Source organism: Nycticebus coucang, chromosome 16 (genome assembly GCF_027406575.1).
Source record: "Nycticebus coucang isolate mNycCou1 chromosome 16, mNycCou1.pri, whole genome shotgun sequence".
Classification (NCBI taxonomy): domain Eukaryota; kingdom Metazoa; phylum Chordata; class Mammalia; order Primates; family Lorisidae; genus Nycticebus; species Nycticebus coucang.
The window spans coordinates 9178158-9198589 of record NC_069795.1 but is presented as its reverse complement, the minus strand read 5'-3'; the positions used below and the strand labels follow the sequence as shown (position 1 = coordinate 9198589).

General features: G+C 43.5%; 1 protein-coding gene across 1 annotated transcript in view; it reads left to right on the top strand.

The window, feature by feature from the left end:
- CHAF1B (chromatin assembly factor 1 subunit B) overlaps positions 1–1499 on the top strand; it is a 33967-nt gene extending 32468 nt beyond the window's left edge. The window contains exon 14 of the transcript XR_008374899.1: positions 413–1499. The gene's annotated coding sequence lies outside the window, so the exon portion shown is untranslated. The remainder of the gene's footprint in view (positions 1–412) is intronic.
- The last annotated feature ends 18933 nt before the right edge of the window (positions 1500–20432 follow it).

The following is a 20432-nucleotide window of genomic DNA, read 5'->3' as shown; positions in this document are numbered from 1 at the left end:
GGTCAGAGCTTCAGGATAGTTGGGGGCTCTTAATTCCTGGCTGATAAACTGGTGGGAAAAATAGTCTGGCCGTTTAGAGGCCTGTGTAAAACGCAAGGCCCTCCCCTGCAACTGCCCGAACTCAGTGGATGGGACCACGGACACCACAGAGCTTCTGCCACCCCCTCCTGGTTGGCTTCTTGGGCTTCTTGGTGGACAAGTGGGGAATTGTGCAACTTGAGTTTTATTTTCCAGTGTAACATGGGGATATGTTGTGTGTAACAAAATGAGAGAATTGGAAATGGAGCCTGGGCCAAAATGTCCCACAGAGGGAGGGTGCAGACCGTGCAGTCTGTTCTCAGGGCTCAGCTCCGCCCTGCTGGGCACATTGGGTCTGGCCCTTCTCCATGGGTCTCCTTTCTGTCCTCCTCAGACCTGAGTGCCGTGAATGATCCAGTGGACCTGGGTGACCCTGCAGAGTCCATGGAAGGTCTCAGCCACAGCTGGATGGCAGGAGGGAGACTGAGCTTGCCGCCCTTCCCCAGGCTAGCCAGGGAACCACTCTGGCTGCTGTTGACAGGAATGGGCAGGAGAGAGTGGAGCCAAGAAGACGTTCCTGGGGCCCAGGGTTCTGGGCTGGAGTCCCTGCCTCCTGCTCCACCACCAAGCAGCTGTGGCCTTGGACAAGTTATATGGCCCCTCTGGCTCTGCTTCCCACAGGAAAGATGAGGGTAACAACAGCCCTTCTCAGGTTCCAATCCGAGGGATGAAAGGAGACATGCTGAGCTGACAGGCAGTGTCTGGTTTGGCCCTTAACCTTGGAAACCATTGATAGGAAAATTAAGAATCCTCTCTCTTGGGGCTGGCCCTTGACACCAGTGAAGGGTGAAAGGTGTGGAGGTGTCCTGTCCTACCCAGACATGGCCTGTCACCAGCAGTGGGGTCTCCTGGGTGCCTGGAGTTTCCCTCTTCCTGCCCTGTCTGAGTGGGTGCTGCCACCAAGCCCGCCACCAAGAGCGTCTCTGGAGGGCAAGGAGCTCCCCCTCTAAAGCTCTATTTGTCCTTCACCCCACACCAGTCTGTGAACTCATGGAAAGCAGGAATGGATTTTTTTTCTCTTTATTTTGAATTGTTATAACATATAAAACATAAAAATCTCCACTTTTGGCATATTTCAGTGTACAATCAGTGGCATTAATTACATTCACAACATTGTGTGCCCATCCCCACTATCCATCATCTCAGACAGAAACTCTGTGCCCATTGAGCAGTAAGTCCCTGCTCTTCCCACCCCCAGCCCCTATCTCTTCTCTGTCTCTATGAATTTGCTTATTCTAGATATTTCACATACAATATTTGTCCTTTTTCATCTGACTTGTTTCAATTGACATAATGTTTCCAAGTTGTAGCATGTATCAGAACTTAATTCCTTTTCATGGCCAAGTAATATTCCATTATACGGACACACCACATTTATCCATGTGTTTGTCGATGGATGCTGGGTTGTTTCTACTTTTTTTTGTTATTGTGAATAATAGTGCTATGAACAAACATTGGTGTTTAAATACCTGTTTCAGTTTCTGTTTTCAGTTCTTTGGAGTATATACCCAGAAGTGGCATTTCTGGGTCAAATGGTATAAAGGCTTGAATTATGTTCCCCAAGGAGATGTCTGGCAGTCCTAATCCCCAGTACCTCAGGATGTAATATTATTTGGAAATAGGGTTTTTACAGACATAATCAAGTTAAAGTGAGGTTAAGGTGCACCCTAACGCAGTAAGACTAGTATTCTAATTTTTAAAAAGGGAAGTCTGGACACAGACCCACACGCAGGGACGATGCCGTAAACATGCCAGATATAATCCAAGAACACCAACACGCCCAGAAGTTAGGAGAGACCCCAAACATTCTTCTGCAGAGAAGGAATCAACTCTACTGACACGTTTTCCTTGGACTTCCAGCCTCTAGAGCAGGGACAATAGCTTTCCTTGTCTAGGCCACCGAGTGCAGACCTGAGAAACTAATCCATGTTTGGCTTTTGAGGGGCCGCCACGCTGTCCTCAGCAGCTGCACAGGTTACATTCTTCCCAGCGATGTGAGAGGCTGCAGTGTCTCTCCATCCCTATCTAAACATGTGACTTTCCCTCCTGGTTTTTAATGACGGCCGTCCTGGTAAGTCCATAGTGTATTTCCCTAGGGAGTAATGACACAGCGCATCTCCTGTGCTCACAGCCATCTGTGCATCTTTTATTTTTCATTTTTAAATCCCCAGTGCACAGTTACATCTGATATGCTCCATAAGTATGCTTTGATTTATGAACGGGTAGAAAGGCCTGATCCTGAGCTTCCCAACTGCTTTTGTCAAGTGTAGTCGGGACCTTGGGAACCTTACAGAAGCCCCATCAGATTGCTTTCCAGGGGCTTAGGACAGACTCCAGAATTCCTCACTCAGCCTTGGTAGTTGGCTCCCCTGATACCCGTGGCTCGTTTCTTTCTGCTTCCCTCTTGCTTATGATCAGGGTGACCATGAAATAATATTGTCCAAGCAGGGATGCTGCTCTGGGACAACAGGCATCACAGGACTGTCCCAAGCACACCAGGAGGTGAGGTCAGCCTGGGCATTACCCTCAGCCACAGGTTCTTCTGTGCCTGGGTGCCCTTTCTCTTGTTTTTCTCCTGGATGGCTCTTTCCTGGCCTGTGGATCTTGGCTTGACTATTTCTTTCTCAGGATGTCCAGCAGAGACTGCCGTCTTTCCCTCCCTGTCCAGTTGAGACCTGCCATTCTCTCTCCATCTCCTTGCCTGTTATCTTCACAGCATTGATCATCATTTATGATTATGAATTCATTTGTTTACATGCTTTTTGTTTGCTTACTCTACACTGTATTTATTCATTTATTTATTTGAGCCAGCGTCTCACTCTGTTGCCCTGGCTAGAGTGCTGTGGTCTCAGCCTAGTTCATAGCAACCTCAAACTCCTGGGCTCAAGTGATCCCCCTGCCTCAGCCTCCTGAGTAGCTGAGACTACAGGTGCCCACCATCACACTTGGGTAGTTTTTCTATTTTTTTTTTTTTTTTTTGTAGAGATAGAGTCTCACTGTACCGCCCTCGGGTAGAGTGCCGTGGGGTCACACAGCTCACAGCAACCTCTAACTGTTGGGCTTACGCGATTCTTTTGCCTCAGCCTCCCGAGCAGCTGGGACTACAGGCACCCGCCACAACGCCCGGCTATTTTTTTGTTGCACTTTGGCCGGGGCTGGGTTTGAACCCGCCACCCTCAGCATATGGGGCCGGCGCCCTACTCACTGAGCCACAGGCGCCGCCCAAGTTTTTCTATTTTTAGTAGAAACAGGAGCTCACTCTTGCTCAGGCTGGTCTTGCACTCCCGAGCTCAAGCAGTCCACCTTCTTCAGCCTCCCAGAGTGCTGGGTTTATAGGTATGAGCACCATGCCTAGTTTAGACTATATTTTTTTATTTGAAAAGAAATAGAACAAGGGTGTTGCTTGGTGCCCCTGATAAAAGCTAGATGACGCATAAATGGCTGTTGAAGAAATGAATTATTTACAAAGGTAAGAACAGCATTATTGTGTGTGCAGATGACAACTAGGAAATGATATGATTCTGCTAAAGATCTACATTCTGTAAAGAGTGAACTCAGAGTCTGCAGAATATGACCCAATGAGGAGCGTTTGCCTCTCGGTTACCCTTTAACCAGAGGTGTGTTGGGACCATTGTAAACATTGGTTATTTCTCTCTAAATGCTATTATGAAAATTGTTTTTTGCAGTTCTTAGCTTCTTCCCTGTAGCTGCTTACTCATGCCCCACCTATCCACCTGCTGCCCCCATTATCCACCTGCACCAACCCAGCCACCCCCATTCCAACCAATGTCCATCCCCTAGGCGTCTGCCTGCCACCCATCCCCCACCCCACCCCTCATCTACCGCTCAACACCCTCTCCGAAGCCACCATACACCTGTCACCTGTCCTCCACTCATTCATCCCCCACCAGCTTGGTGCTTGGGCATGGTTGTGTGGCCCCTGTAGGGCACTGAATATTGTCAGAGTAGAGTAGATGTTTCCTTAGGGCAGTTCCCATTTGAGCTGTCCTAAGATGAAGGGTGCATGCGTTCAAAACCCTGGGTAGAGGTGGCTGAGATTTCCTTTTGGACTTGGTGTTTTGGGGACGCAGGAAGACCAAGGCATGGGACCAGGTTTGCTTATTCCAAAGATCAGCCCATGGCTTCCTCTGCCTGGACCCAGTGACTATGTGGTGAAACTCTCCCACTCGGGGAGAGTAGTAGGGTGTCACAGGGCCCTGGAAGCTGCCCCTGCCCCACACCCAGCCCTGCTGCTTTCTTGCCATCAGAAGATGAACTGTAAAGTGGAGCCACTGACTGTTGAGGGCTGGCAGAGTCTTCAGCAGTGCTCTGGCCAATCCCTCATTTACAGAGGAGGAAACCTGAGCCCCACATCTTAATGTCACCTGAGCCAGGAACTACTGTTACCAGGGTCTTAGCAGAAGCACCACCTCAGACAGGACACGATTCTGCTCATTACAGGGCTTCCCCTTCACTGACTCAAAACTATCAGAACACTGTGCCCATGGTGCAGGTAGCTGGGAGTAAACAGGGTTACTTCTTTTGTATCTTAAACACGGGTGCTAACATTTACGGACTAAGTCACACCAATGCCATCTGGGGTTTAACTTGCACTGTACTTGTCCCTCGATACCCCCTTCTGAAAGAATTCAAAGTTAAATGGCAGCCAGAGCCCTTGTTTGAGGGAGAGAAGTTTCCAAGAATTAGCCAGGTGGTTTATGGGCCTGACAAGCCCCAGTAATAGAGGGTGATCCATCACCCTGGGCTCTCCCTGCAGCTTCAGCGTATCACTGACACCTTCTAGGCTGTCCTGTTGAGACTTGTGTCTGCACCAAGGAATCCTGCAGAGAACAGGGGCTTCTGAATGCTATTTCTCTTGCCTGACAAACTCAGACTCTTTCCCAAATTCAAAAGCTCACCTCAAAAGAGAGATTACTTTAGCAACTCCCTGCAAGTACATTTGCTACCTCCACCCTGCTGTGTGCCCCATACCCTGCCTCAGATTTGGCTTTTCACAGACTTATTTATTTAGTCCATTTAGAAAAATTGTACCCTTGGAGATAAAAAGCAGAGTAAAGAAAGGGAATAACTGTGGGAATACAAAAAACTAAAAGGCAATGCTGGCATGTGTTAAGTCAATAAAAGACCTGTTTGAAAGGGTTCTTCTTTGTTCCCTTGTAATGGATGGACTGAGACTCCCCTCTCCCCAGTGATAGTGCTCACCAGAAAAAGTGTTTGTACAAGTGGCCCCATTTGCAATGACATTCCAGGAGGCAGCAGCCAGTGGCTGCTCGTGCATATTGATGAGGTTTACAGCCAGCGGCAGCTGAGGTTTCTCCTGCATGCATCTGTTACTGGCTCCTTGTTTCCTAGCCTGGGATCAGCTGGTACAGGGGTGAGGCCACTTAGAATTATGAATTGACTTTTCCCATTTTAAAAGTCACTCTTGGCCACGTGTGGTGACTCAAACCTATAATCCCAGTATTTTTGGAGCCCAAGGCAGAATGATCACTTGAGGGTCTATGGGTCTATGACCAGCTTGGTCCACAATGTGAGACCCTATCTCTACCTAAAAAAAAAAAAAAAAAAAAAATTAGCTGGGCATGGTGACACGTGTCTGTAATCACAGATACTCAGGAGGCTAAGGTGGGAGGATCACTTGAGGATTGCTTGAACCCAGGAGTTGGAGGTTACAATAAGCTATGATTGCACCACTGCATTCTAGAGTGACAGACTGAGACTCTACCTCTAAAAAAAAAAGAGCGAGAAAGTCATTCTTTGCTAGATGAGCACTCATTCAGAAGGGTTTGGGAAGCAGGAGAGGAGTCCACTGCTTGCTGGCTTTCAGGACATCTGTAAGTTTGTTTGCAAATGATTTTCAATTTAGGAGGAGCCAGAATGCAATGGAATGCAATGATGTGAAGATGATTGATGTTGGTCTCTTGCACAAATGATAGCCAATCAAGTAAACTTTAAGTTGGGGCTTTTAAAAAGATACCTTACCATTCTCTCTTTCTCTTTCATATATATATATGAATGCCAGATAGTTGAAGGATTTGGACATAAAAGTCAATTACATCACACACGTTGCCTCACAGTCACAATGTGGCTGCATTCCTCCTGCATCACATGTGTATTCCAGCCATTGTTTAAAAGCTGCTAAAATAAATTCCTGGAAGTCTTAGCTATTTCCACTTATATTTCGTTTGCCAAAATCTAGCCATAAGGGAGGTTGGGAAATATGGCTTTATCTGAATACATTGCTAACCTCAAACAAAATTAGTCTCCTAAGTAAGGAAAAAATAGTAGGAAGAACAATCAAGGACACACCTAGTAGCAGCTAGTTGCCCAGTGTCTCACTAATTGTCATAGGATGGGGGGAGAAACAAGAGTGACACCTGGGTGCCGGGACTGAGGAGCCAGAGACAGCATCTGCCGAGCTGGAGGAAACCTAGGGTTGGAGAATCAGTGCCTCTCCCTTAGCCGAGCTCCTGAGAGACTTCCAGGCAGAGAAGGCAAGGAGGCGGCAGTGTGGTACCCACGCCTGGTGCTCGGGACATGCAGATCGGAGAGAGCAACCTAGGGATGAAATTTTAAAACCATCTATGAAATCAATGTCCAGAGAAGAGGAGAAAGTCCAGGACAGAGAATCGAGTTCTGGGAGGGAAGAAGAGCAAAGTGTCCCCAAGCCCGAGAGAAAGGTTTCCAGGATGAGGTGGTCCCACGTGGGCCTTGGCTGCAGAGATGACGAATAAGCTGAGGATTGAAAACTGGCGGTTTGGGGAAAATATGGGCTAGTTGTGACTCTGATTAAGAGCTTTTAATTGCCATCTAGTGAATTTAGCATATGATATAAGCAGTCCCTAGGTTGCGAACAAGATAGGCTCTGTGGATTTGTTCTTTTTTTTTTCCTCTTTATTTGCTTTTGTTTAAGTTACAAAATTCTAAAAATTTTAGCATATACAATAAACATCAGTTCATCTAGGACCCATAATATCAGAAAAAAATAAGAATAAAAAATCATGAGTTTGACTCCAGGTCTGCCTCTTACCTTTTTTTTTTTTAATTTATTTTATTTTTTAAAATTAAATAATACCTGTGTACATCTATGCATTTATGGGGTTCAGTGTACTGATTTGATATACAATGTGAAATGTGGGTTTGTTTTTAAGTTCTAACTTGTAAGTTGGAACAGGTACATTTACCGAATACCTGTAATAGTTCACAAGTGCAAGTCATACAACATCAGGCGGATATTTGTAACTTGGGGACATGTTATAATCGCCACCATTGGTGAGTGTGAGTTGTATAGTAAGCCACATGCTTATAACCACTCCCCTGATGATGCACATTTGAATTGCATCCCTTTGTTTTGCTAATGAAGACAGTGCTTAAAATGAATATTTTGTGCATATATTTTTGCTAACACATGAAAGTATTTCTTTTGGATAAAGTCTAAAAACTATTGAATCAAAAAGTATACATATGTTAAATTTTAATTCACAGTGTCAAAGGTCTACTAACTGGTTATTCTGATGTACACTCTCACCAGCATGTTTGAGTGCCAGTTTAATGCCAAATTAAATCTTTGCTAAACTGGTAGTTGGAAAATATCATTATTTTGGGAGGCACCTGTGGCTCAAGGAGTAGGGGCCTGGCCCCATATGCCAGAGGTGGCGGGTTCGAACCTGGCCCTGGCCAAAAACTGTAAAAAAAAAAAAAAAAGAAAGAAAAATATCATTATTTTCATGTGAATTTCTTAAATTTCTCTTTTTTATTGGCCGTTTGTATCCATATCTTTTCCTGATGTTTCTTTTCAATTTTTTTCAGAGTTCCTTTATACATAATAATTTTTATTCCAGTTTAAGGTTACTACTTTTTAATTTTTAAATTGCTTTTCTTGCCAATTTTAAATTCTGTGTTTATTACGTAAATTTATTTTTTTTCCTTTCCACCCCAAAATTATAAAAATATTCACTCTTTTCTTCTAGGCTTTATAGTTTCTTCTTAAGACTAAATCATTGATCCATGTGGAATTATTTTGGTGTCAGAAGTGAGGGTGAAAGCCAAATTTTATTTTCCAAATAGCTAGCTATTTCAACTCTATTTCTTAAGCAATTTATCTTTCCCCAATTAATTTGAAAGGCAACTTTTATCATTTAGTAAATTTCCATATATTAGCGAATCTATTTCTGTATTTTTTTTTTTGTGCCATGAATCTACCCATGCCTCTGTCTACTGCAGCACCAGTACCATACTGTTTTAATTACTGTAGCTTTATGTACCAGTTAGAGCACCTTTCTGTTGCCAGCGGTGAAAAGTTCATCTTAAACTGGTGTAAGCAAAAGGGAAACATACTGACTAATGTTAAGGAGAAGACAGAGGGCTGCTAGGAGCCACCAGGACCCTTTCCTTCCTTCCTTCCTTCCTTTCTTTTCTTTTCTTTCTTTCTTTCTTTTTTTTTTTTTTGAGACAGAGTCTCACTATGTCACCCTTGGTAGAGTGCTGTGGTGTCACAGCTCATAGCAACCTCAAACTCTTGGGCTTAAGCAGTCCTTTTGCCTCAGCCCCCCAAGTAGTTGGGACTACAGGCACCTGCCACAATACCCGGCTTTTTTTATTTTTGTTGTTGTTATAGTTGTCATTGTTGTTTAGCAGGCCTGAGCTGGCTTCAAACCCACCAACCCCAGTGAATGTGGTCAGTGCCCTAACCACTGAGCTATGGGTACTGAGCCAGGACCCTTTCTTTCCTTTTCCAAACACTCCAGGCCTGTCCCTTCTCAGGCCACTGTTCCAGCCACATTGCCTCTCCATGGCCTGATTGGGATTACAAGCCAGACTCGGGCAGGCCTGAGTCAATCCCGGGGTGGAGTTAGCAGCACCCAGAGTTCTTGGGTGGAGAGGGGAGGATGAGGTTCTACAATGGAAAAGTCGATGTGCCCCCAGAACAGAGGGTGAGGGCAAGTGGGTGCCAGGCGGTGACAAAAATGCATCTTTCATACATAAATAACTTTGAGTACCCTGCAGGGCACGTGGCCCTTTGTTTCCCTTCATTTTTGGAAATTCCCTGCCTTTTTTCATGTGTTAATTCTTATGGTTGAGTTCAAAAATAGTTCTGCAGAAAAAAAATAAATAAAATAAATAAATAAATAAATAAAGGTAAAAGCTTGTATTAGAGTGCTTTGAATTTATAGATTGATCTCAGGAAAAAGACACACTCACCATATTAAGTGCATTGAGTCATCCTATCCAAACACAAGGGATAACCTTCTGTTTCCTCACATCTTCATTCATTTCTCTCAGGAGAATTTAAAAATCTTGATATAGGTCCTGCATACCTCCCAGGTTTTTTTTCTTGGACTTTAAAAAATGATTAATAGGCTTTATTTTTGAGCAGCTTTAGGAATGCAGAAAGTATGGGGTGTCCCCAAGTGCCTCTCCACTCCCCCCACAGGTGTGATACCTTTGTTACAATTGATGGGCCAGCACTGACGCAGCAGCATCAGCCCTAATGTAAAGTTTACAGTTTGCTTTTATACATTTTAGGAAGACTATAATGACACAGAAAGTCATAAATCAATACATGGAAGGTATACATAGGTTTGACACCACCAAAGGCAGGACATCTTGAAGTGGGGCATAGTTGGGCTTATCCAGAGATAATTTATGCAGATACAGACATAAAGAGCTTTCCTCTGACTTCATTGTTGTCTTCTTCCAATCAGAAAAAGCAGTGGGAGTTTATCAGATGTCTCCATGGCTCATCTTGTGATGGTCATATTTTTTTTCTCACTTGAATTTCTGAGTCTTCTGTGATCTATTTTGAATAAACTAAGTCATGGTATATATTTATCTTTATAAGATTTACTTATTAGTATTTTATTAAGCTTGTATATCAATATTTATAACTAAGACTACTGATGTGATATATGTGTCTATGAGAGAGACAAATGCTTGTAGTCCTAGCATTCTGGGAGGCCGAGGTGGGAGGATTGCTTGAGCTCAGGAATCCGAGACCAGCCTGAGCAAGAGAATCCATCTCTATTGAAAAGAGAAAAATTAGCTGAGTGTTGTGGCAGGCACCTATAGTCCCATTTGCTCAGGAGGCTGAGGCAAGAAGATCAATTGAACACAGGAATTTGAGGTTGCTGTGAGCTAGGCTGACACCGTGGCACTCCAGCCTGGAGCAACAGAGTGAGACCCTGTCTGTAAATAAATAAAGAGAGAGGGGGGGCAGAGGAGAAAGAGAGACAAGGGTATTTATTTTTAACTGGCTTTGGTATCAGTGTTTGTATTAGTTAGAGCCCACCCCGTAACACAGGAAGCATACTAGGTGTGACAACCAGAAGGCATTTAAAACAGGGAGTTTGTGACAGGTATTGAAGGCTCAAAGAACAAAGAGAGGACATCTAGGTAATCCAAAGTTAATAACCTCAGGAATCAGCCTCCACTTCTAGTGCTGAAGAAATAAAAGGGGAACTTGGGAACACAGGGGGCCCCACAGACTTACCGCTTAGACCTCTGACAAGGAGGACTACCAGGCTGCTGCTGATTTTTCTGAAAAGGTGTGATGAGGCTGGTACAGGGCGTGAGAAAGAAGCTGGAGTTTGGGACCAGGTGCAGCTATGGAAGTTTATCTCCCTTGAGGACCCCTTCTGTCATCTGGAGGCGGAGTAATATCCTAATATTACTAGTAATATCCTTCAGTCCTAATATCTAGCTGATTACAGAAGAGCAGTTGTAGAACCAAGAGACAGTAGGTAAAAAACTAACCCATGAAGAAAGCATGACGCTTCCCTTTTTTCTCTGTACCCTTGAGTGATTTAAATGACATGGAAAGTCCCTGTTCTTTGAAAGTTGGAATTACCATCAAATCACCTGAGCATGATGCTTTTGTGGGGGAATAGTTCATTGACAGCTTTTCTAATTTTTCCCAAAAATCTTCGAGTTAGCCTTTCCATCTTATCTGCTGTCAATTTTAGTAAGATATACTTTCTCTGAAGACCATTAACCAGCATAGAGTTGCCTGCATAATGTCTTTCTACTTTGTTTTTCAAAAAGAACTAAATCTTGAATTCATTATCGATTTTTCTGTTTCCCCCGTTTTCTAAGTTGCCCAGAATGCTTGATTAGTTCTTGTGTTCCATGACGTGTTGAAGGATATGATTATTATTTTACCTTCAGCTTTAACTCTATCCCGTAGGGTTTGACATATAATATCCTCATTATTGTAATTTCCTCGATAGGCTGCAGTTGTAGTTTGATTTCCTCTTTAAAACAAGGAATAACAAGATTTTTTTTTTACATTTCCAATATGTTGAGTATTAACTTTTTTCTTCAACTTTATTATTTTTAGTTCTATTATAGCTTGAGAAAGTAGTTTCTGTTTCACTTCTCGAGATGTAATGAGGTTTCCTTTGTGATTTAATGTATTATAAAATTCTATAGGTCTTCTACTGGTTTTGAAAAGACAGTTTTTATTTTTAGGACACAGAATTAGATATACTTGTATGGCATAAGCTACATGTACAGTATAAGATCTATTACTCAGAGATCAATAATGATTTTTTGTTGGTGATATGAAGGGAAAGAAGTGAGTTAAAATATCTTACTCGCCTGTGGCTCAAAGGAGTAGGGCACTGGCCCTATATGCTGGAGGTGGTGGGTTCAAGCCCAGCCCCAGCCAAAAACCACAAAAAAAAAAAAAAACTTACTGGTAATATGTTTCTGTCATTTTTTTTCTGGTTCATAAGTAGTATCTTTTCACTGTAGATTATAAAGTTCATCATGATAAAGTGAGACTTGTATATAACTTGCTGATTTTTCCTTGAATTCAGATTTCTCTTGTAGGAATATTATATTCTTTATCTTGTTTTCTTTTTATTTTGGTCCCATCATTTTACTTATTATTTTGTTTTTCATTTGGCTTTTGTCTATTCAGACACAGTTTGAATATATCAGCGTATACTTAAAGTTCGCTTTTTTAATAACTGATGTGAGAATTTTTACTTTTTATTAAGTTTATGCAATTATAATTGATCACTTTTACCTGAAAGCTCTGTGTGTGTGTTTATGTATGTATCTTTTTTTTTTTTTTGTATGTATCGTTTTAATGCTGTTTGCAAAACAGGTGGCACGGGTCTGTGGCTAGGGAGGAGGCTGAAGCGGGAGGATTGCTTGAGCCCCATAGTTTGAGGTTGCTGTGAGCTATGGTGATGCCACTGCATTGTAGCCCAGGGGACAGAACAAGACCCTCTCAAAAAACAAACAGAAAAACTTTCTTGCTATTTCTTTGGTTTCTGCCTTTTGTTATATTGAATTTTTATCTTGTTTAAATTAGGAAGGCATAGAGTTCTACTTTTCAAACTTTGAATACTATGCTTAGGCCTATTTTTTAAATGAATCAATTTTAGTAACTTTACCATCTCTATTTTCTCGTATAGAAGATAAGAAAATTCATACTCTTGGCCCCCTGTTTCTCTCTTCTCTAATTTTATTTTCTTGTTCTGCAGTATTTGTTCAGCTTCGTATCATTATCAATTAAAATAATGAAATACTCCTCTCTTTCCCAGGAATTACAATGATTACATTCTTGTAATTAGAATTTCCACATTGTTTGGAGTAATTTGTATTTAATATACGGGGTGATCATAAAGTTTATTTAAATTGCACCAGAATTCTATAGCCACCCTGTATTCAGTGCTCAGTCCTGAGTTTTCCTTGTGTGACTTCTTCACTTCTGAGTTGTTTTTATCTTGTCCGTCAGCTAGACTACATCTTTAAGTAGACTTTTTCAATTTTATCGACGCGTACTTGAAGGACACTAAACTGTTCTTACAAAGCATGCAGACTGATCAGTTTGTGTTCACACACCCCGTGAAAACATCACTGCGGGAAAGCAACATGTATTTCCATGTGAGGGAAAAAGGATCCTCTTTTAGGGGACAAACAGCACAAATATGCAAAGTACAGCTAATTTTGTAGACCTAACAATACTATAGGACACGCTGAATAGAAAAAAAAAAATGTAAAGGGTGTAATGGAATTTCCTGACATGAAGACATAAGCGTGTGCATTGCAGGAGTCCTGCGTTATAACAAAAAACTACAAAGTCTGACATTATTAGAAGGCAAAGTTAAAGGGATCGTGGCAAAAATAAATCTATGTACTAAAAAAGGGGGTCTCAATTTCGATTTCTTCTTAGCAATTTTAAAGAAAAGAAGGACATGGGACAGTACCACTGAGGACTTCGTTCAAGGGACTCTGCGTGATCCCATTTTCCATCACCAACTGAGCTGTCATTCATGTGACAGGCCACAGAGACACGTTATCACACACTCAGGGATCCAGGAGCTGCATCATTCATTCAGGGTTCCCTAAAACAGGCTCGAATACAGGTAACGTCATAGTAAGTGGAAAAAGACCAAGCTGCTTACAGCTGAGATTGGCAAGAAGTATGGTCACTTTCAACACTTCCATTCCACCTAGTTCTGGAGCCAGGGGTGTCCAACTCGTGGCCTGCAGGCTGCCTGGGAATTAAGTGAGAACTTCTATGCTTATCTGTGGTGGTAGACATCAAGACAATTATGCATTATTATTAGTATTTTGTTTTTAATATGTGGCCCAAAGACAACTCTTTTTCCAATGTGGCACAGAGAAGCCAAAAGGTTGGACACCCCTAGATAGGCAAGAAAAATAAAAAAGGCATAAAAATAAGGCATGACAAGTTTTAATTATCCCTGTTTGTATTTTCTAGAATTTTATGTGAATGGAACCATATAGTAGTTACCTAGAGATGGGGGTAAGGAGAGGGATAGATTGCAAAAAGGGGTATGAAACTTTTGGAGGTGATAGAAATATTTATCTTGATTCTCAAAAATAATATGAGTGGCTGGGAACGGTGGCTCATGCCTGTAATCCCAGCACTCACAGGAAGCCAAGGTGGGAGGGTTGTTTGACCCCAGGAATTCAGTATCAGGTTGGGCAATACAGTGAGACCTCATCTCTACAAAAAAAAATATAGAAAAATTAGCTGGGCATGTGGTATGCACCTGTGGTTCCAGCTACTTGGGAGGCTTGGGCCAGGAGGATCACTTGAGCACAGAAGTTGGAGGCTGCAGTGAGCTACAATGATGCCACTGCACTTCAGAGTGCAGCAAGAGTCTGTATCTTTAAAAAAAAATGCATGGAATTTCCATTTTCTGTGTTCCTGAGCACTGTTGGAATTCTCTTTTTAGATTTTCAGATGCTTGGGCAGTTGGTTTACTATCTGGGAGGAGGATTAAGGCTTTGTGCCTTCTGGAAATGCTGGGCCTGAGGCTTTTCCCTGCATTTGTTGACTCCCTGGGAAATCAGCTGTTCTGCACATGTGGGATAACCTCTGGACTTCAGTTTCTTTTTCTGCATTGGTGTGAGGCAGCCACTTTGGTGAGAAGTTGAGCTGGAGTGATGCCTTGAAGCCTGGCTTGGAGACTTTTGTTCTATGCATGAGCACTTATTTTTATCCAACAGTCACCACTTTTCTACAGTGGTGGAGTGTGTCTGCGGATCTCCCCAGCTGGGAAAGCAGAGCCTCTCTGAGAAACTGACATTTGAGCAGATACATGAACAATCGGAAGGAGTGAGCCATTGGAAGACCCAGGGGAAGCGCATTCCAGGCAGGGGGAACAGCAGACAAAGAAGCCCTGAGCTGGTTAACCTTGATGTTACTTATCTGAGAGCCTTTTCTTTCTTTTTAATTTTTTTTTTCTTTTGAGACAGGGTCTCACTCTGTTGCCCTTGGTAGAGTGCCATGGCGTCATAGCTCACAGTAACTCTTGGGCTCAAGTGATCCTTTTGTCTCAGCTTCCACAGTACCTGGGCCTACAGGTGCCCACCACAACACCCAGCTAGTTTTTTGTAGGGATGGGGTCTCACTCTTGCTGAGCCACTGTTCCTGGTGGAACTCACTCTGGTTTCGAACTTCTGAGCTCAAGCAATCCACCCTTCTCAGCCTCCCAGAGTGCTAGGATTACAGGTGTGAGCCACCGTGCCTGGCCGAGAGCCTTTTCTTTCTGCCTTGCTGATCTGCAGTGGGAAGACTGTTCCACATACGCCCACTTGTGTCTTTAGCTCTTTCCGGCCAGGGGATATCTTGGATGGGGAAAGCCCCTCAAACTTCCTGCTTTTCCTTTGCCAAAACTCACAGTGCTGACAATGCCAACACCCATGTATGTGTTCCTGGTGTGTCCTTTCTCAGTGACATCTGTCTGATGGTCTTTGAAGTTCATGATGAGAGATTGGGGCTTTTCATAATTTCAGATGAAATGAAGTTTTTTAAAAATAGAACTCAGCCATCAATTGTCCTCTTGTCCTTTTGCTCATGTGTTTACATTTGTGTGTTCCACACTGTGCCAGCCCGGTCATAGACCTCAGTGTTTCTTCAGTTTCCTTCCACACCTTCCCAGCTGCCCTAAGGCATTTGTGAGTTTACCAGTTTTACTGAAGGTTTTGTAGGGAGTTACAGCTTGTGCTCCATTGTAAATGGCTGAAAATTCCTCCTCGGATGTTTCGCTCTCTAGGTGATGCTGTCACTTGGATATTTTTCTCTTCCCCTGGGGGTGGGCAGAGAGGAGGACAGGTTGTCTATGTCCCTCCTCGATGCAGCAACAGCACACTGCTCTGGTTTTGCAGTGAAATGGGAGAAGTAATTAAAAGAGGAAGATTGCTCTGCTGTTGCAGCTTTGGCCAAGGTGGAGGATGATACAATTGCATGATGCTGTCATCCTTTAGCTACCATCAGCCCTTCCCTGTTAGTGGAGTCAGAGTCATTGCTATGAGACCAGTGACAAAGAATAGCCTCCCCAGGGTTGATGCTAACCGCTGTGGCCCCTCAGGCTTGGAAAGATGGGTCCTATGAGAGAGTCTGTGCTAACTCTGAGCTTGGGCTTGAGCCTGCATCGGGGGTGAAGTCTAGAAGGACAGAGTGACTATGGAGCCACTGTTCCTGGGGCGCCCAACGTCTCTGATAGGATGGCCTTGCTAATAAACTACCTAAAAGAAAAATAAATTAATAGAGAGAGAGAGAAAAAAGAGAAAACTCAGAGCTCATTATTACCCCTTTGAAGAGAAAGATAACAACACACAACTACCTTTTTGTTTGATTAACCACCTGTTGATTTATTTGAGAGTTTGTTTTCCAGCCTTGAAGAGCCCAGTGCTGACAGCAGGGATGTGAGCTCCCTGTCAGATCAGATTCCAAGGAGACTGAAAAGCCAGCCTCATAGAGAAGAGGGGAAAAAGGGAAAAGCAGATGCAGCCATTTTTTTTTTTTTTTTATTGTTGGGGATTCATTGAGGGTACAATAAGCCAGGTTACACTGATTGTAATTGTTAGGTAAAGTCTTTCTTGCAATCATGTCTTGCCCCCATAAAGTGTGACACACACCAAGGCCCCACCCCCCTCCCTCCATCCCTCTTTCTGCTTCCTCCCCCATAACCTTAATTGTCATTAATTGTCCTCATATCAAAATTGAGTACATAGGATTCATGCTTCTCCATTCTTGTGATGCTTTACTAAGAATAATGTCTTCCACTTCCATCCAGGTAGATGCAGCCATTTTATAGTTACACTCTTCCATCAGCTGGCAGCCATAACTATTCTTTTTTTTCTTTATCCTCGTAAAAAAACCCAGAACCCTTACCCTCTTTGTCAGTACCTCCTCTCCTTTCTCTTGTCACGTACCCTTTCCCATCTTTGGGAAGTAAAATAAATTCTCTCTCTTTAAAACAATCCTTATCTTTGTGTTGAGACTCTTTCTCATCCCAAACCACAACTCCTTACCCTAACAGTCTCCTCCTATCCTACTGCTCTCGGCTGCTTACTCCCCCACCCCGGGCTGTCATACATCAATAAATCTGGTTAACTTTGGAGCTAATTTAACCCAGTCTACAAAGGGAGCTTCTGGGATGAGTCCTCTCCCAAGAATTTATTTTATGTATTTTATTTTACTTTTACTTTTACTTTTATTTTAACTTATTTTATTTGGACAGAGTTTTACTCTCTTGCCTGGGCTGGAGTGCAGTATTGTCATCATGGCTAATGCAGCCTCCTACTCCAGAGCTCAAGCAAAATTCCTGCCTCAGCCTCCAGAGAATGTGGGATTATAGGCACCTGCCACCATGCCTGGATGACTTTTTAAGTGTTCATAGTGATAGGTTCTTGCCTTGTTGTCCAGGGTGGTCTTGAACTCCTGGCCTCAAGTGATCCTCACACCTTGGCCTCCCAGAGTGGTGGATTATAGGTGTGAGCCATCATGCCCAGACCAGAATGTTCTTGAATTGTATAGGCTGCCAGGTGGTATAAGACCTGCCCTTGGTTTTCCCTTTTGGCACCGTTTCCTCGCCACCCTCAGGCACTGAGTTATCAGTCATGTAAGCTATGGTGTGAGTCAAGACTGGTTTGTTAGCTTTCTGAGGAAGAGCTCATGATTCTGGCCTTCCCTGTTGCCCTTCCAGTTAAAATATGACCTGGACCCACCTGGACCTACAGATACCACAGTGAATAAATAATACAGTGATAACCTCTGAACTCAGACCCTGGAGTCTAACTGAGGAGGTAAAAAGTATTTTCTAATTTCTAAAACAGTTACACTTTCTGAGAAAATCTGTGAGCATAATGGACAGTGTGCTAAGATAGAAACTGATGGGGTTGTGGGGGCTGCTTTGGACAAGAAGGAGCCATTTTTTATATTATCTGGGTATTCTTTCCCTTTCTAGATCCTAGTACTCTGGGAGGCTGAGGCTGGAGGATTGCTTGAGGTCAAGAGTTCAAGACCAACCTGAGTAAAGTGAGACCTCCATCTCTACTAAAAATAGAAAAATTAACTCAGCCAGGTGTGGTGGCACATGCCTATAAGTCCCAGTTACTCAGGAGGCTGAAGCAGGAGATTGCTTGAGCCTAGGAGTCTGAGGTTGTTGTGAGCTAGGCTGAGGCCATGGCACTCTAGCCTGGGTGACAGAGCAAGACTTTGTCTTAAAAAAAAAAAAAAAAAGAATTTCATTCATGAAGATGCTAATTTGATAACTTTGATCATATTTAGGCCTGATGGGGAAATCAGCCTTGATCAAAATCTTACTGTTTTTAGTAGTGGAATGGCCCAGGGTGCGTAGGCCTTGTTCTTTGCAGTATGGTCCTGAGAAGTTCTGGGCAAATGGATTTTTTTGTGTGTGTAGTTTTTGGCCGGGGCTGCATTGGAACCCGCCACCTCCGGCATATGGTACCAGCGCCCTACTCCTTTAGCCACAGGCGCCACCCGCAAATGGATTTTTATGTTAAACTAAGTCATAAGGGATTCAGTGGTAGCATTATGAATAAAAGCACAAAGCCAGGCATTCAAACACAAACCACTTGTTGAGCGGCTACTATAGGCAAGGCCATGGGAATAAAGAAATGACCAGGACAGTAAGGTTCACAATCCCATGAGAGAAAAGATGAACATAGGGTGTGGTTGTGGAGAAAACAAAAACAAACATTGTCCCAATTATAAGTGTCACCTGGATAAATGCTCATAGAATGAGTACACCTGTGTAACTACCACCCAGGTCAAGACATGATCTTTACCAGCAACACAAACCATTCCTCACCTCATACACTCACTCACTTACAAAAGTAATCATACCAATTTACACTCTCCATAGAATGTAAGTTGCTCCACCTTTTTGTCAACACTTAATATTATCATTCTTTAAAATTTTAACCATTCTAGTAGGTGGCAGTGGTATCTCATTGTGGTTTTAATCAGAACCAGATTTGATTTCAAAAGAATAAAAGCATGTGATATTCTTCTGCTTGGGTATTACAGGGCAATTGTAATAGTTATAAAGGTGAACTCTGAATTTCCTATCAGAAGTATCTGTGGAGCTACCCTACCCCTCAGAGGCTTGTGTGAGGTCTTCCCACTGTGCGTGCGTGTGTGTGTGTGTGTGTGTGTGTGTGTGTGTGTGTGTGCGCGCGCGTGCGCATGCATCAGGACTGGGAATCAGGTCCTGTTCAACCTCAAGGATTTCCCAGTGTAGCAGCTGTGGGTCTCCCCTACCACCTCTTCACTCTCCTGGCCCACTGCCTCCAACTTAGGTTCAGCAAGGTCACGGTAAGATCCCCATCCAAGGCAGGTGAGCACCTACTCAAGGTAGGCATTGGCTTTCTCAGACACCTGTTGAGGCCACCGGCTTAAAAACTCAACTCTGTTTTCCTGGCTGTTAAATCCAACCTTCTTGCTATTTATTATGCTGGATAGGAAACCTATGTAAATACTTTATTTTGGAAAAAATCTCTGGGATGACTAAAAAAAAAAATCCCAGACCTTCCCAAAGCTGAAGGCTCCCACAGAAGCTGGTGAGCTGCCCTGGCAGGATGGAAAGCTTGAGCCAGCTAATCATTTCCCCAGCAGGGACAGGGAAGGTGACGAGCTTTTAAATGGAAAGCCCCCCAGGAGAAAGGAATTAAATTGTACGTTGTGCAGGGTTGTCCCTGGTGAAGCTAGCAGAGCAGAGGTGAGGTAAGGAAGAGGCAGGTGATTACCCGCTCAGGGGCGGCCCTCCCTGATTTACAGGGTGACCTCCACTGGCCTTTCCCAGGCAGGAAACGGGCTGTTTACTAATGCCTTTCTCCTGCCACACACCTGTAAAAGCCAGTTGGTAGTATTTTAAAATAATTTACTAGAATGAAGTTTCTGTGTTTTCCTTTGGACAGTTGCCCAGTAAGTACTTTTGATTCAAGAAACAGCTTAAAATATGCAGGGCCTTAGACTTCAGGATTTCTCTTGGCTCTCTCTGTCCCTGTGACTCACTGTCCCTCTGTGGTCCCTGTCTCTTTCTCTCGTAAACACACACACACACACACACACACACACACACACACACACACATCCTCTCTTCTTAGGCCAGAAAGGGATCCTCACTATACCATGAGACAAAAGGTGGCTCTTTTATTAAGTCCTCAAAGTCTTAGTTAAATTTATCTGACTCCTTTGTCACTCCCCCAGGGCTTTTCTGCTTTCTCCTCTTTTCCTACAGCGCCCATTAAGCCACAGAGCATTGCCAGTTCTAAATTCATTTGTCCAAAATTGGTGCTTCCGGCAGAAGAAAGGTGCAACTGGCTTGCCTTTGCTCTTGGCCTGTGTTAGTGCAGCAGGGCCCCTGACAGGGACTCTGTCCCCTCGCCCCTTCCCCCCAGTCTGCGGACCATGCTAACTGCTTAGACAGCCGTGGGACCTGGCCAGAAGCCGTGACCCAGGCATCTGATTCTGTTTATGATAGTTGGAAATACTGCTTTTGGGGGATCAGGACTCATTGCCAGCAAGGCACAAGTGACAA